The following is a 12,930-nucleotide window of genomic DNA, read 5'->3' on the forward strand; positions in this document are numbered from 1 at the left end:
CAAAATTAAATCACAAATAGTGAGAATTTGAGCGAGAATGCGCGCAGAGCGTGAAAGCGGGAGCGCGCTTGGAGCGTGAGAGCGACACCCGTTGCGAAGAATTGTGTGACTTAGCTTCATCCCATTTGCGTTGAAGAATAATTAAAGAAGAAACAAAGAAAAAAAATTAAATACTCCTAACCTCTTTCTTAAACTTGTAAGTCATATAGTATTACATATTATATATATATATATATATATATATATATATATATATATATGGATGTTATAATTGGAACCCATGTTCTAACTTGATCCCCCCTTGCATATATATATATTTGTGCTCGAGACCTCTAGTGAAACAATGTGTCATTTCCTTTATTCTGAAATGAGTAGTCCAGAAATGGCCACATCACCCATGTTTGGGATGCAAGTAGGAAAATATTGGGATGCACAGTACGAAAATGTTGGGATACACTTTTACTCACAAAAATAGAGGAAATGGACTAGTGTGCAAATGGAGAGCATCCTTGTCCATATGTGCTCTTTCTCTGTGCTCGCAAGCATAAACTTTAGGGTGAAATGAAAAAAAAAAAAAAAAAGAAAAAAAAAGGCTCTCCTAGTGTGCATGTAACACATTTTATGTTCAAATTACACCCTTATAATATGAAAAATAAGCAAATACGGGCTTTTGACCTCAAAAAAGTGATATATGTGAGTCATGTGACCAAAGAAGACTCTTTAATACTGAAGATGCAAGAAATTCATTCCCTCTTTCTCTCTCTAGAATTCTTACACTTCAACCCAAAAAGATCCCCTTCTTTTCATTCCTTTCCTTATTTATAGATATTTACAAGATATTTACAAATATTGACGGATTGCTGGATCTGGGCCTGTTCCTCCATAAGTCCTGGTCGCCTTTGATGGGCTTATTTGCGTTCGGCCCATATGGCAGTGTCTTTTTATGGGCCGACCCAGCTGTACGGACCGGATGTCGCGCTTGCAAGTCAGATCCGGCTCATGTCGTTCTGGGCCTCCTCAACTGCCCCCATAATTGCTCCTTATTTAATAAGGGGTAATTATTGATGGCGTCTCATCATGACGTTGACGGCTCGAGAAAACCACGTGGGGGAACGGACGGTCAGATCCAGAATCAATGTTCCGGGGCTCGAGGAATTTCTCGCATTCCCGACGCTTCGGCCCTCGGGCCCCCCTCGCCTTTATAAGGCTCTAGAACACCACTTCACGTCCCTTTACCGTCTCCATCATCAGTCAAATCTCTCTCTTTCTAGAACAGTGCTAAGCTTTTTCTGGTGAAATCCTTCAAGAGTCATTCTTCCAGCGATCTTGCAGTCCTCTGAGGTTAGTTTCGTTCCTTTTTACTTTCGGCAGGCTTCTATTTACCCCCTTTTAGATCCTTCAAGCACTTCCACCATGGTTGTAGATCTGGATGTTCTTCGTATGAGACTTAGACTTCCTGACAACATCGAGGTTAGGGTTTGCCCCCAGGACGTTAACATTATGACCGGTGCCGGCCTCCTGCCCGGCGAAGTCTTATTCACGAACCTTCAATTGAATGTTGTTAGGTTCCCTCTGCACCCTTTCTTTAGTTATGTCTTCAATAGATTGGGGATATCCCCCCTGCAGGTCAACCCCAACTTCTTTAGAATCATATCCGTTATGCTCCAGTTGATGCGTGACAGAAATCTGGACCTTGACCTCATAGACCTTCTTCTGTGCTATAAGGTCAGTAAGATCCGTACTAACGAGCCCTTCTACCACCTCTACCCGTTCGAGAAGATGTCCATATGTACGGACACAATAAAATCTGAAAAGGGTTGGAGGGATAGCATCGTGGGCATTAGTGGGGCTTGGTCTTCGCCGGCTGCAGAGGGTTACCCAATCCCGAGCGCCTTTGGTGTCTGTTCCGTCTCCTCCTATAAGAAATTCAAATCCCATAAACATGATTGCCCCTGCGAAACATGCGTTCCCCGTTTTTGTACTTTCTTATGCCGTTCCTTAGGAATACCTTGTGATGACTTGAGCTACAGTGTTTGCAGGGATAGGAGTAATTACTTGAAGAAATACGTTCTGAACGATATTCCTTCCTGCTCAGACCTCCTCACTTCAGACAACCTCTTAGCGCTCTCATCACTCGGCTACAACATGAGCAGGCTTCAGATTCCTTCTTTTGGCAGGAAGAAAAATACTCCCCCAGCCACACCTGCTGCTGGGGCGACCTCCTCTCCAGCGTCTGCCTCTTCCTCAGCCACCATCTCTGACACTGTCCCGAGCACAGTGGCTATTAACTCTGTTGTCAGCACCCCTGCTGCCAACCAGAGCGCGTCTCCCCAGACTACCACAGCTCCTGCTGCTGCGGGGGGCGTTCGGGACAAAGAACGAGGCAAAAGGCCTCATCCTGACAGTGAAGTCGATCCTGAGGAGGAGCCTCTCATAAGAAGGACCCGGGTCTCCGGGCCGGGTGCTCTCTTGCACCGTGCGATCAGAGCTCCTGCTCCCTCTGGGCCCACTGCAGCTGGTGGCTCCGCTTCTGCTTCAGGCCCCCCTTCTATCCCCACCCTACCGCCATGGGCCCCTCGGTACACCCGAACGGATGGGACGTTCGTGAAACCGAACGAGACCATGCTGAAGGATGGCCAGACCGCCATGGCATACTATAGGAGCATGTGGACTCCGAAAGACCTCGAGGCGGCAAAGGGCCTATCCCAGAAGGATGTGTTTAGCCGCTTTCCCCAATCTGCTATGGAGGTGACTTTTATTTTCCAACTCATGAATTCTCTCATATTATTTGGTCTTGTCTTCGCCTGACCTGACTATTGGCTTAACCGTTTTTAATGTGCACCTATGCAGACATTGTTCGGAATGATGGCCATGCAGAAGCAGGTGGAGATGGGGAACGCCAGGGCTCGTAAGTTTTCTGATAGCCTGGAGGTGGCTAATAAAGAAAACGACCTCCTCGCCATGAAGAATACCGAGGTACTGGCTCGGCTTGACAAAGTTGAACAAGAGAGAGATGTCCTAAAGAAGGAGAATGACTCCCTTCAGGATGAGAAGGACGCCCTCCAGCTTGAAAAGAGCGTCTGGCAGACTGAGCGTGACTCAATTAGAGAAGAAAAGGCAGAACTCCAGCGCCTTCTGGCTGATGAACAGTCTGCTCGGATGGCTTTTGAAAAAAGAGCTCTGGACGAGCGTACCGCTCTGATCGATGCGATCAGCAGAGTGAGTGGTGGGATGCTGGCTCTTCACGCTCGGTTCTCAAGGGTCGGTGCTCTTAGGTATGCTCAAGGATTCCGGGAAGGTTTCGCCGACCGGGTTCCGGATGAGGGACAGACCAGCTCCACTCCGGATGAGGTCGACAAGGATCTGGGGATCGAACCTCTGGGGGTCTATGTCGACCCAGAACCCACCGAAGCGGAGCGCATATTCGATGAGTGCCAGGACATTGCTTCCTCAAGGATCATCACAGCTCCTCCTACCGCTCTGCCTCTGACCGCTCCTAAATCGTCAACCGTGGTACCTTCCATAGCCACTGCTGACGCTGAGCCCCAGCCGAACGATTCAGTCATTCATCTTGATTCCCCACCTCGTGAAGGTGAGACGGCTGATGGGGCCGAGGAGGCGAGTCGGCACGACCAGGATGCTGTTGGTACTGAGGCGTCTAGCTAGGGCTCCTTTGGACTCTTCCATTCCATATCTCTTTGTAATAATGGACATCTCTCTTTTGTAAACTCAATGCTCAATATCAATGAAACGACAGAACTCTTTTTCCCTATGTGTTGTGCTCTTATTCAACTTATTTTCAATACATACATATCTTTTCTCTCTTTTTCTTTTATATTAGCTTTGCCGTGTGTTTGTTTATGGCAAGTGCCTGGCGCTCGGCTAGAATGCCACTTGCCACTTGGCTTTAAATTTTTAGCAAGTGTCTGGCGTTCGGCTTATGGTGCCAGCTGCCACTTATCTTGCTTAAGTGCCTGGCGCTCGGCTAGAATGCCACTTGCCACTTGGCTTTAAATTTTTAGCAAGTGTCTGGCGTTCGGCTTATGGTGCCAGCTGCCACTTATCTTGCTTAAGTGCCTGGCACTCGGCTAGAATGCCACTTGCCACTTGGCTTTAAATTTTTAGCAAGTGTCTGGCGTTCGGCTTATAGTGCCAGCTGCCACTTATCTTGCTTAAGTGCCTGGCGCTCGGCTAGAATGCCACTTGCCACTTGGCTTTAAATTTTTAGCAAGTGTCTGGCTTTCGGCTTATAGTGCCAGCTGCCACTTATCTTGCTTAAGTGCCTGGCGCTCGGCTAGAATGCCACTTGCCACTTGGCTTTAAATTTTTAGCAAGTGTCTGGCGTTCGGCTTATAGTGCCAGCTGCCACTTATCTTGCTTAAGTGCCTGGCGCTCGGCTAGAATGCCACTTGCCACTTGGCTTTAAATTTTTAGCAAGTGTCTGGCGTTCGGCTTATAGTGCCAGCTGCCACTTATCTTGCTTAAGTGCCTGGCGCTCGGCTAGAATGCCACTTGCAACTTGGCTTTAAATTTTTAGCAAGTGTCTGGCTTTCGGCTTATAGTGCCAGCTGCCACTTATCTTGCTTAAGTGCCTGGCGCTCGGCTAGAATGCCACTTGCCACTTGGCTTTAAATTTTTAGCAAGTGTCTGGCGTTCGGCTTATAGTGCCAGCTGCCACTTATCTTGCTTAAGTGCCTGGCGCTCGGCTAGAATGCCACTTGCCACTTGGCTTTAAATTTTTAGCAGGCCGTTGGAAAAGAAAGTTATATTTTTTTTGTAAATTTCAGTAACTTGTTCATTCATACGTATTTGATTGACAACAAACAACATCCAATTAAAGCCGAAACTTAGCTTTTATTGGTAGTACCTCTTCAGAGACGTGGCGTTCCAGGGCTTGCTGACCAACCTTCCCGCCATGGTTTCCAACGTATATGCCCCCTTGCCTATGACTTCTGCAATTCTGTATGGGCCTTCCCAGGGTGGCATCATTTTTTTGACCATCCCCACCTTTCTTTTCAGAACCAGATCGCCAGGGGCAAAATTCCTGTGTTTTACTCTTTTGTTTTGACTATTCGCCAATACTTGCTGATACGATGCTAACCTTATAGCCGCTGCGTCCCTCCTTTCGTCTATCATATCGAGGTTCAATCTTAACATCTTGTCGTTCTGATCTCGACTCCATGCTAAGCTTCTGATAGTGGGGACCAAATGCTCAACCGGTATAACTGCCTCGGTACCATACGCCATTGCAAACGGGCTCTCCCCAGTCGGCCGCCTTGGGGTGGTTCTGTAAGCCCATAGAACGTTCGGGAGTTCATCCAACCACTTCCCTTTATGATCCTCCAGCTTCTTCTTAATGCAGGCGAAAATGGTTCTGTTTGTGATTTCTGCTTGTCCGTTGGCCTGAGGATGACTTACTGCAGCCAACTTCTGGTTGATTCCATACTCCTCCAGCAGCTCTCTTACTTGCCTGCTGTCGAGGTTTGTGCCATTGTCCATGACTATTGATCTGGGAACGCCGAAACGGCAGATAATATTGTTCCAAATAAATCGTCTCACATGAGTCTGAGTCACGCTAGGATATGGTTCTGCTTCCACCCATTTAGTGAAATAATCTGTGGCCAATAACACATACTTGTTCTGAGCTCTTGCAGTTGGCAGAGGACCGACCACATCCATCCCCCATTGCGCGAAAGGCCATGGCGAGGCCATTACGTGCAATTCCTCAGGTGGTTGGTGGATCAATGGTCCATATCGTTGGCATTTATCGCACCTTCGAGAGAACTCCTCCGCATCTCTTGACATGTTTGGCCAGAAATACCCTTGTGTCATTGCTTTATGTGCTAACGAACGCCCCCCAGAATGATTGCCACACACACCCTCATGAATAGCTCGCAATACCTGCTGCGACTCCGCGGGGGTGACACACTTCAAGTATGGGCCAGAGTAGGACCTTCTGTACAACTGGTTACGCACGATGGCGTACTTTGCAGCATTCTTTTTGAGTCTCCTAGCTTCATCCCTCTGCATAGGCAGAACACCATCTCGAATATAGGTAATGATGGGGTCAATCCAACTCGGTTCATACGGTATGACGTTGACTTGCCAAGGGTCAGAGTCCAAGGGTTCTTCGAGAATAGATGGCTGGGTCAGTATTCCTACTGGAATCACCCTCGCCAATGTTTCACCGGAACTCGAAGCACTACATGCTAACCGGTCCGCATCTTCATTCTGTTCCCTCGGTAACTGTATAAATTCAATCTTGGCAAAGTCCTTGGCTTTATGCAGAACGGCAGAACGATATGCCCCCATCGTGTCATCCTTGGTCGCGTACTCACCATTTACCTGCCGAACAATCAACTGCGAGTCACTATACACAGTCAAACTTTTGATCTGCAACTCTCTGGCCAACTTTAATCCATTTAGCAACGCCTCGTATTCCGCTTCATTATTGGTGGCTCGGAACTCAAGTCTGAGTGCTTGACTCAAGGAAGTACCCTCTGGGGTTTGCAGTTTGATCCCAATTCCAGCCTCCATCTGGTTGGAGGAGCCATCCACAAAAATTTTCCAAGAGCCGCATCTAAGGTCTTCTTCCGTATCCTCGGCATCACATTCTAGCGGGAAATCGGCCACCGCTTGCCCCTTAACAGCTGTTCTCGGCTCATACGTTATGTCAAATGAACTCAACTCTATGGCCCACTTTGTCATTCTGCCCGAGAGCTCTGGCTTGTGCATAAGCGCTCTGATTGGAAAAGTTGTTAGAACAGCTATGGGGTGGGATTCGAAATAATGCCTCAACTTTCTTTTTGCATTTACAAGTGCAAGTACCACTCGTTCGGCCTTTGAGTATCTTTGTTCTGCCTCTGTCATTGTTTTGCTTACATAAAATACCGGGTATTGCACCCCCTCCTTGCAACGAATCAGAACGGCACTTGTCGCGACACCAGATACTCCAAGATATAGAAATAACTTTTCTTCCGGATCTGGGGCTGACAGGACTGGTGGATTCTGCATATATTCCTTCAAATGAGTCAATGCTTGTCGTTGCTCATCCCCCCAGACCTGCCTTCCATGGCTCCGAATCGTGTCAAAGAACGGCTTGCAATGATCAGACAATTTCGAAATAAATCGACTTAATGCAGCTATTCGTCCTGTGAGGGCTTGCACCTCTCTGATCGTCTTTGGCTCGGCATTCTTAATCAAAGCCTCTGCTTGAGCGGGGCTAACCTCGATGCCTCTGCGGTTGACCACATGTCCCAGAAATTGTCCGGAACTCACACCGAACGAGCACTTGGTTGGATTGAGCCTCATCCCATATCGCTTCAGTACATCAAATACATCTTGCAGATGCTTCAGATGATCATCCTTCTTCCTACTCTTTACCACCATATCATCAATATAGGCTTCCACAATCTTTCCCATTTGATTCTTAAAAATTTTGCTAACAAGTCTTTGATAAGTTGCTCCCGCATTCTTTAGTCCGAAAGGCACAACTTTGTAGCAGTATGTTCCTCGCTCGGTGACAAAAGAAGTTTTTTCTTCATCTGCGGGGTCCATAGGGATCTGATTATAACCTGAGTAATCGTCCAAAAAGGTTAAACGCTCATACCCGGTGGTGGCATCCACCATTTGATCAATCTTAGGCAGCGGGAAGCTGTCCTTCGGACAGGCTTTGTTCAAATTGGTGAAATCAATGCATACTCGCCATTTCCCATTCTTCTTCTGCACAACAACGACGTTGGACAACCAATCAGGGTAGTGCACTTCTCTGATAAATCCCGCATCAAGCAGCCTATCGACTTCTTCCGCTATGATCTGATTACGTTCTGGAGCAAATCTTCGCTGCTTCTGTTTCACTGGTTTGAAATTGGGATTGACATTCAGGGAATGACAGGATACGGAGGGACTAATTCCAGGCATGTCTAGGTGACTCCATGCAAATACGTCGGCATTGTGGGACAAGAAATCCACTAGCTCTTGCTGCTCTTCTCTGGTCAGTCTTATACCTACTCTGGTAGTTCGTTCTGGCCTGGACTGATCGATCTGCACATCCAGAAGGGGCTCCTCGGTCAAGTCGACTGACTCCTCCACCCTGTTCTGCTCGGGCGGAGGTTCCTGTAATTGCTATCTGGGGCTTGCCGAACGGACGGGCGCCTTTCCTTTCCCAGCATGCTTTAGTGTGACGGAATAACACTCTTTGGCTGCAACCTGATCCCCCCGAATGTCTATCACTTTATCTCCATCGGGTCCGAGGCACCTCATGACCTGATGCAGAGTTGAGGGTACACCTTGGACTCTGTGAATCCATCCTCTTCCCATCAGGAGATTATACGAGGGGTGAATTTCCACAACCACAAAAGTTTCCATAAGAGCTCGTTCTGCAGCTTGAACTTCCACTTCCACCATCCCGACGGGCTCCACCCTCTTCCCATCGAACCCTAACAAGGGATTTCCAGTGGGCTTGAGCCTCTCTGGTTTAATCTCGAGCCTGTCAAATGTGTCCCTCTGCATGACATTCGCACTGCTCCCAGGATCGATCAGAACTCTGCGCACCAAGCAGTCTGCCACTGTCAAACTGACTACCAACGGGTCTTCATGAGGCAGTTGAACACGCTGCAGGTCTGTCCAGTCGAACTTTATCTGCATCGACGGGCTCTGCTGGTGTAGAGTATTCACACTGCCGACCCTTTTCTTCATCTGCGCCTGCCGCAGGCGTGCCCGGAGCAGCTCATCTGACTCTTCACTAGGCTCGGGTCGACCATGGATAGCATTGATTATACGAACTGGTTATGAATTGTGGGAGCTTTGTTTATGACTCCTTTTTATTTGTTCCACCGGTCGATTCTGCTCTATCGCCGAACCTTGAACATAACTCGCGAACTCCCCTCTAGCTATCAACATCTCCACTTGCCTCCTCAGGTTCCTGCATTCGTTAGTCTGATGACCGAAATCAGAATGAAAAGCACAATGTTTAGTTTGATCCCTCTGTTCGAGGGGTTGCCTAATTGGCAGTGGTGGATGAAACTTATCTTTGTTCTCCTGATACAGCCTCGCCAGAGTGACCTTCAGCGGAGTAATCAGCTCTTCCTCCCTGGACCTTTTTTCTGCCTTCCAAGAGGTCTGACGTTGCGGTTGAGCCTGCTTCTGCCTGATCTTTGCCTTGGACTTTTCCTCGGTCGACACGAGCGACGTTGTCCGAGCATTAGCTGCCTCCTCTTCTTCTAGACGCACAAAGCCATCGGCTCTTTCATTGAGTTCATCCATAGTAGTCGGCGTGTTCACTACCAGACTGGTGTGAAACGGAGTTCCGCGTGTCATGGCTAACTTGAAGGCTTGAACTGCCGTAGAAGGGTGGCATTCGATCACCATACTCTTAGTGAGATTAAACCTGGTAAGAAAAGCCTGGAGACGTTCATCCTTGTGCTGCCTCATTGTGAATAGGCTCGAGATGTCCTTCGGCGGGCGCTTGTTCCCATAGTACTGGCTTATGAACCGATCGCACAGGTTTCTGAAGCTACCAATGGAGCTCCTAGGCAAGTTTTTGAACCAGCTGAGCGCCGGTCCGGCTAGGCTTGTAGGGAAACATTTGCACATTAAAGAGTCGTTTTCCGTATTCAGGGCCATTTTCAACTGGATATGGTACACATGATCGATCGGATCGGTTGTTCCGTCAAACAGAATAAAGACTGGCATAGCAAACTTCCTTGGATGCGGGGCATTCAAGATCTCGTCGGTGAATGGTGAATCAACAGTCCGAGCTGCGGATCGGAGAGCTTCATTCTCTCTCTGGAGTCCAGCGGTAGCTCTGTGAGTTACGGTTCTGCCCTCCGAACCGCGATGAGTGATAGTAGCCATGGAGGGCCGGTAAGACGGATCGAACGACCGTTCCTCTACGACCTCTCTTTGCCAAGGCGACGCTACTCGACGGCGATCAACCTCTATCACTTCCTCTCGGTCGAACCTTTCCCGATGCGGATCGAAGGTTATGGCTTCATTCCGTCTAATCTGCTCATGTCGCGGATCAACGTGAGTCGATCCTTCGTGATCCTCAATTCGACGAACATTTGGCGGCAAATTGTCCATCATCCTTTCATCACGATGGTGAGCTGACTGATTGTTCTCGTCGTGCTCGCCTTGACGCGCGATATTAGATTGAACACCTCCTTCACCGACCGGAAGTGGATGCGAAACCGCAGGTATTTGCCGATGTTGCATTCCAGCTTTCAATTCTGCATTCTCTTTTTTGAGAGCTTCAATCAAGTTCATCAACTCCTCAAGCTTTGTTTGCTGGACAGCCTCCATCGGATTGGAGCTTTCACCTATCATTATTCCTGAACGGAGTAAAGGCATTAATCTCAAGTTCGCGAGTAGATCCGAGCTTCGTGAGTGGGAATTTTTCAGATCTGGCTTCGAATTCTCCGAATTATGCTCACTGTTTACGAGATCTGAATTGTCTGAACTCTAAATCCGTCAGATCCTGCCACAATCGAACAACTCGTTGTTGCGTAGATCTGAAGCCACTTCTGCCAAAGCTTCAAGAATTGTAATTCCTCCAGAGTAGGTCACAATCGCTCAGATCTGGATCCAAATCCCAAAGATCGAGTCTCGATCAACCGAATTGGTCTGAATCCACTCGATATTCCTCATTGATCATCCAAACCTCCATACGATTCCCACAGACGGCGCCAATTGAAGATGCAAGAAATTCATTCCCTCTTTCTCTCTCTAGAATTCTTACACTTCAACCCAAAAAGATCCTCTTCTTTTCATTCCTTTCCTTATTTATAGATATTTACAAGATATTTACAAATATTGACGGATTGCTGGATCTGGGCCTGTTCCTCCATAAGTCCTGGTCGCCTTTGATGGGCTTATTTGCGTTCGGCCCATATGGCAGTGTCTTTTTATGGGCCGACCCAGCTGTACGGACCGGATGTCGCGCTTGCAAGTCAGATCCGGCTCATGTCGTTCTGGGCCTCCTCAAATACCAATACTACCCTTTTGAACTTCCCAAACTATCACTCATTCATTTCTCCCTCATTTATATATATAATACCCCAATTTCATTATGTCCCTCTATTTATATTTTATTTCTTCTTTCTCTATAATTTATGTTTGTATATATATTTTTCTTCTCGTTCTCTGTCTCTCTCTAATGGCTTTCTCCCACGCATATAAATCTATTTCTTTAATACTAATAATAATAAATGATAAATAAATTAAATTTATCTTTCTTCAAAAATTCTACTTATATCCTAATGTGTATAAGAGGTTCTCTGCATGTCCATGTGTGAGATGTTGTGTCATGTGTATATATAATAATATTTGTTTTATAGAAATAATAATATTTTTTTAAACATAAAAGTGATTTACATATTATGTTAGAAGTTTATTTTTCCATATTCAGATGATCGATCAAATAAATAAATATTAATTTGCCAAAAAGAGAGAGAATATAATTAAAAATCAATAAGATGAATATATATACACCTAAATGTCTATACCTATTATATACTTTTTTAAGAATGAAATCTTTGGTCAAGCATTAATGATTTGTCATTTGTATAAAATAAAATAGTTTATTCTATACGAAAAATATATAGTAATTTTATATTTATTTATATTACTATTCATTAATTATTCATAAGAATATAATTTGGCACTTGACTTTATATATATATATATATATATATATATATATATATATATATATATATATTATTTCATTTGATTTTTCAAATAAAGATAACATTAAAAATTATTTAATATATATCTTTAAATCAGATAAATAATTTTTAATGTTATCTTTATTTGAAAAATCAAATGAAATAATATATATATATATATATTGTTTTTTTACATTATATTTCATTTAATTTTACTCTCTAATTTTGTGTAAGCCCTTTTAAGTAATTTCAACTTCTACTCATTTTTTATTATTTTTGCAAAGAGAATCTTGAGGGGCATTTTCATACTTTTGCCTATCTCACTTTATTTAACTAACAATAAGTCATTGTTTGTTCACTTTTCATACTACATAGGTGAGATTTGAACATGAGGGGGTTATTTGTACACTTTTCAAACTATAAGGGGTTTTTTTGCACTTCATCCTACAAAAATATAGTATATGATATGATTCATGTTAGCAGTGGCCGAGCCAAAAATTCATTTCAGATGGATAATAATTAATACAGTAACATTTTGACGAACAAAAGTAACTGAAAAAACTGCATGTTAAACTATCTGTAATTTGGATAAGTGAACTTGAGGCAATCTTGTTTGGACAAATTAATAGAGCATTAGTCGACATGATATGATCTCTTCTTTTAAAAAGAAAAATTAAAGGTTCCAATTTAACTAAGAAAATCGGTAAGTTATTCAAACACTGGCTTAAACATCCAAATAATGTACCCACTTTCAATCATTAATACACATTTCTCAAAAAGAGCAAACCTGCCATTAAAGCGATAGGCCTATAAACTTGCATTCTCAATTGTTAGATCAAAATTTTTTATTATAATATTTAAAGGCTAACTTGGGAAAAAAATCGAGTATAATATAACAATAATACCATATCATTTTACCGACATGGTGACCAACCAAAAAGATTTAATTGATTAGTGATACCCATGTCTGTTTAAAATGTGGTATAACTGCTACATTGTATGATTGTAATATTTCTCCCAAGGCAGGTAAATTTTTGACCAGCTCAAGCCCAGCCCACTGGAGAGGTGTGCCATTGGGTCTCAATTTAGGATTTGGGACTCAATTGGACCTTTAATAGTGCTGAAATTCGGACTTAACAATAAAAATCAGGATGCATAGATCCCATGATGGCTTCAAGCTGCTAGAACTCCAACATTTTTACCATGCTTATATCACATCACTAAGGAAAGGCTCCTTAAAATACCCTCTAATAATTAGTGACTA

Source organism: Cornus florida, unplaced genomic scaffold (assembly GCF_030987335.1).
Source record: "Cornus florida cultivar Cherokee Brave unplaced genomic scaffold, ASM3098733v1 CherokeeBrave_3.0.0_Hap2_Chr08, whole genome shotgun sequence".
In the NCBI taxonomy this organism is placed as follows: domain Eukaryota; kingdom Viridiplantae; phylum Streptophyta; class Magnoliopsida; order Cornales; family Cornaceae; genus Cornus; species Cornus florida.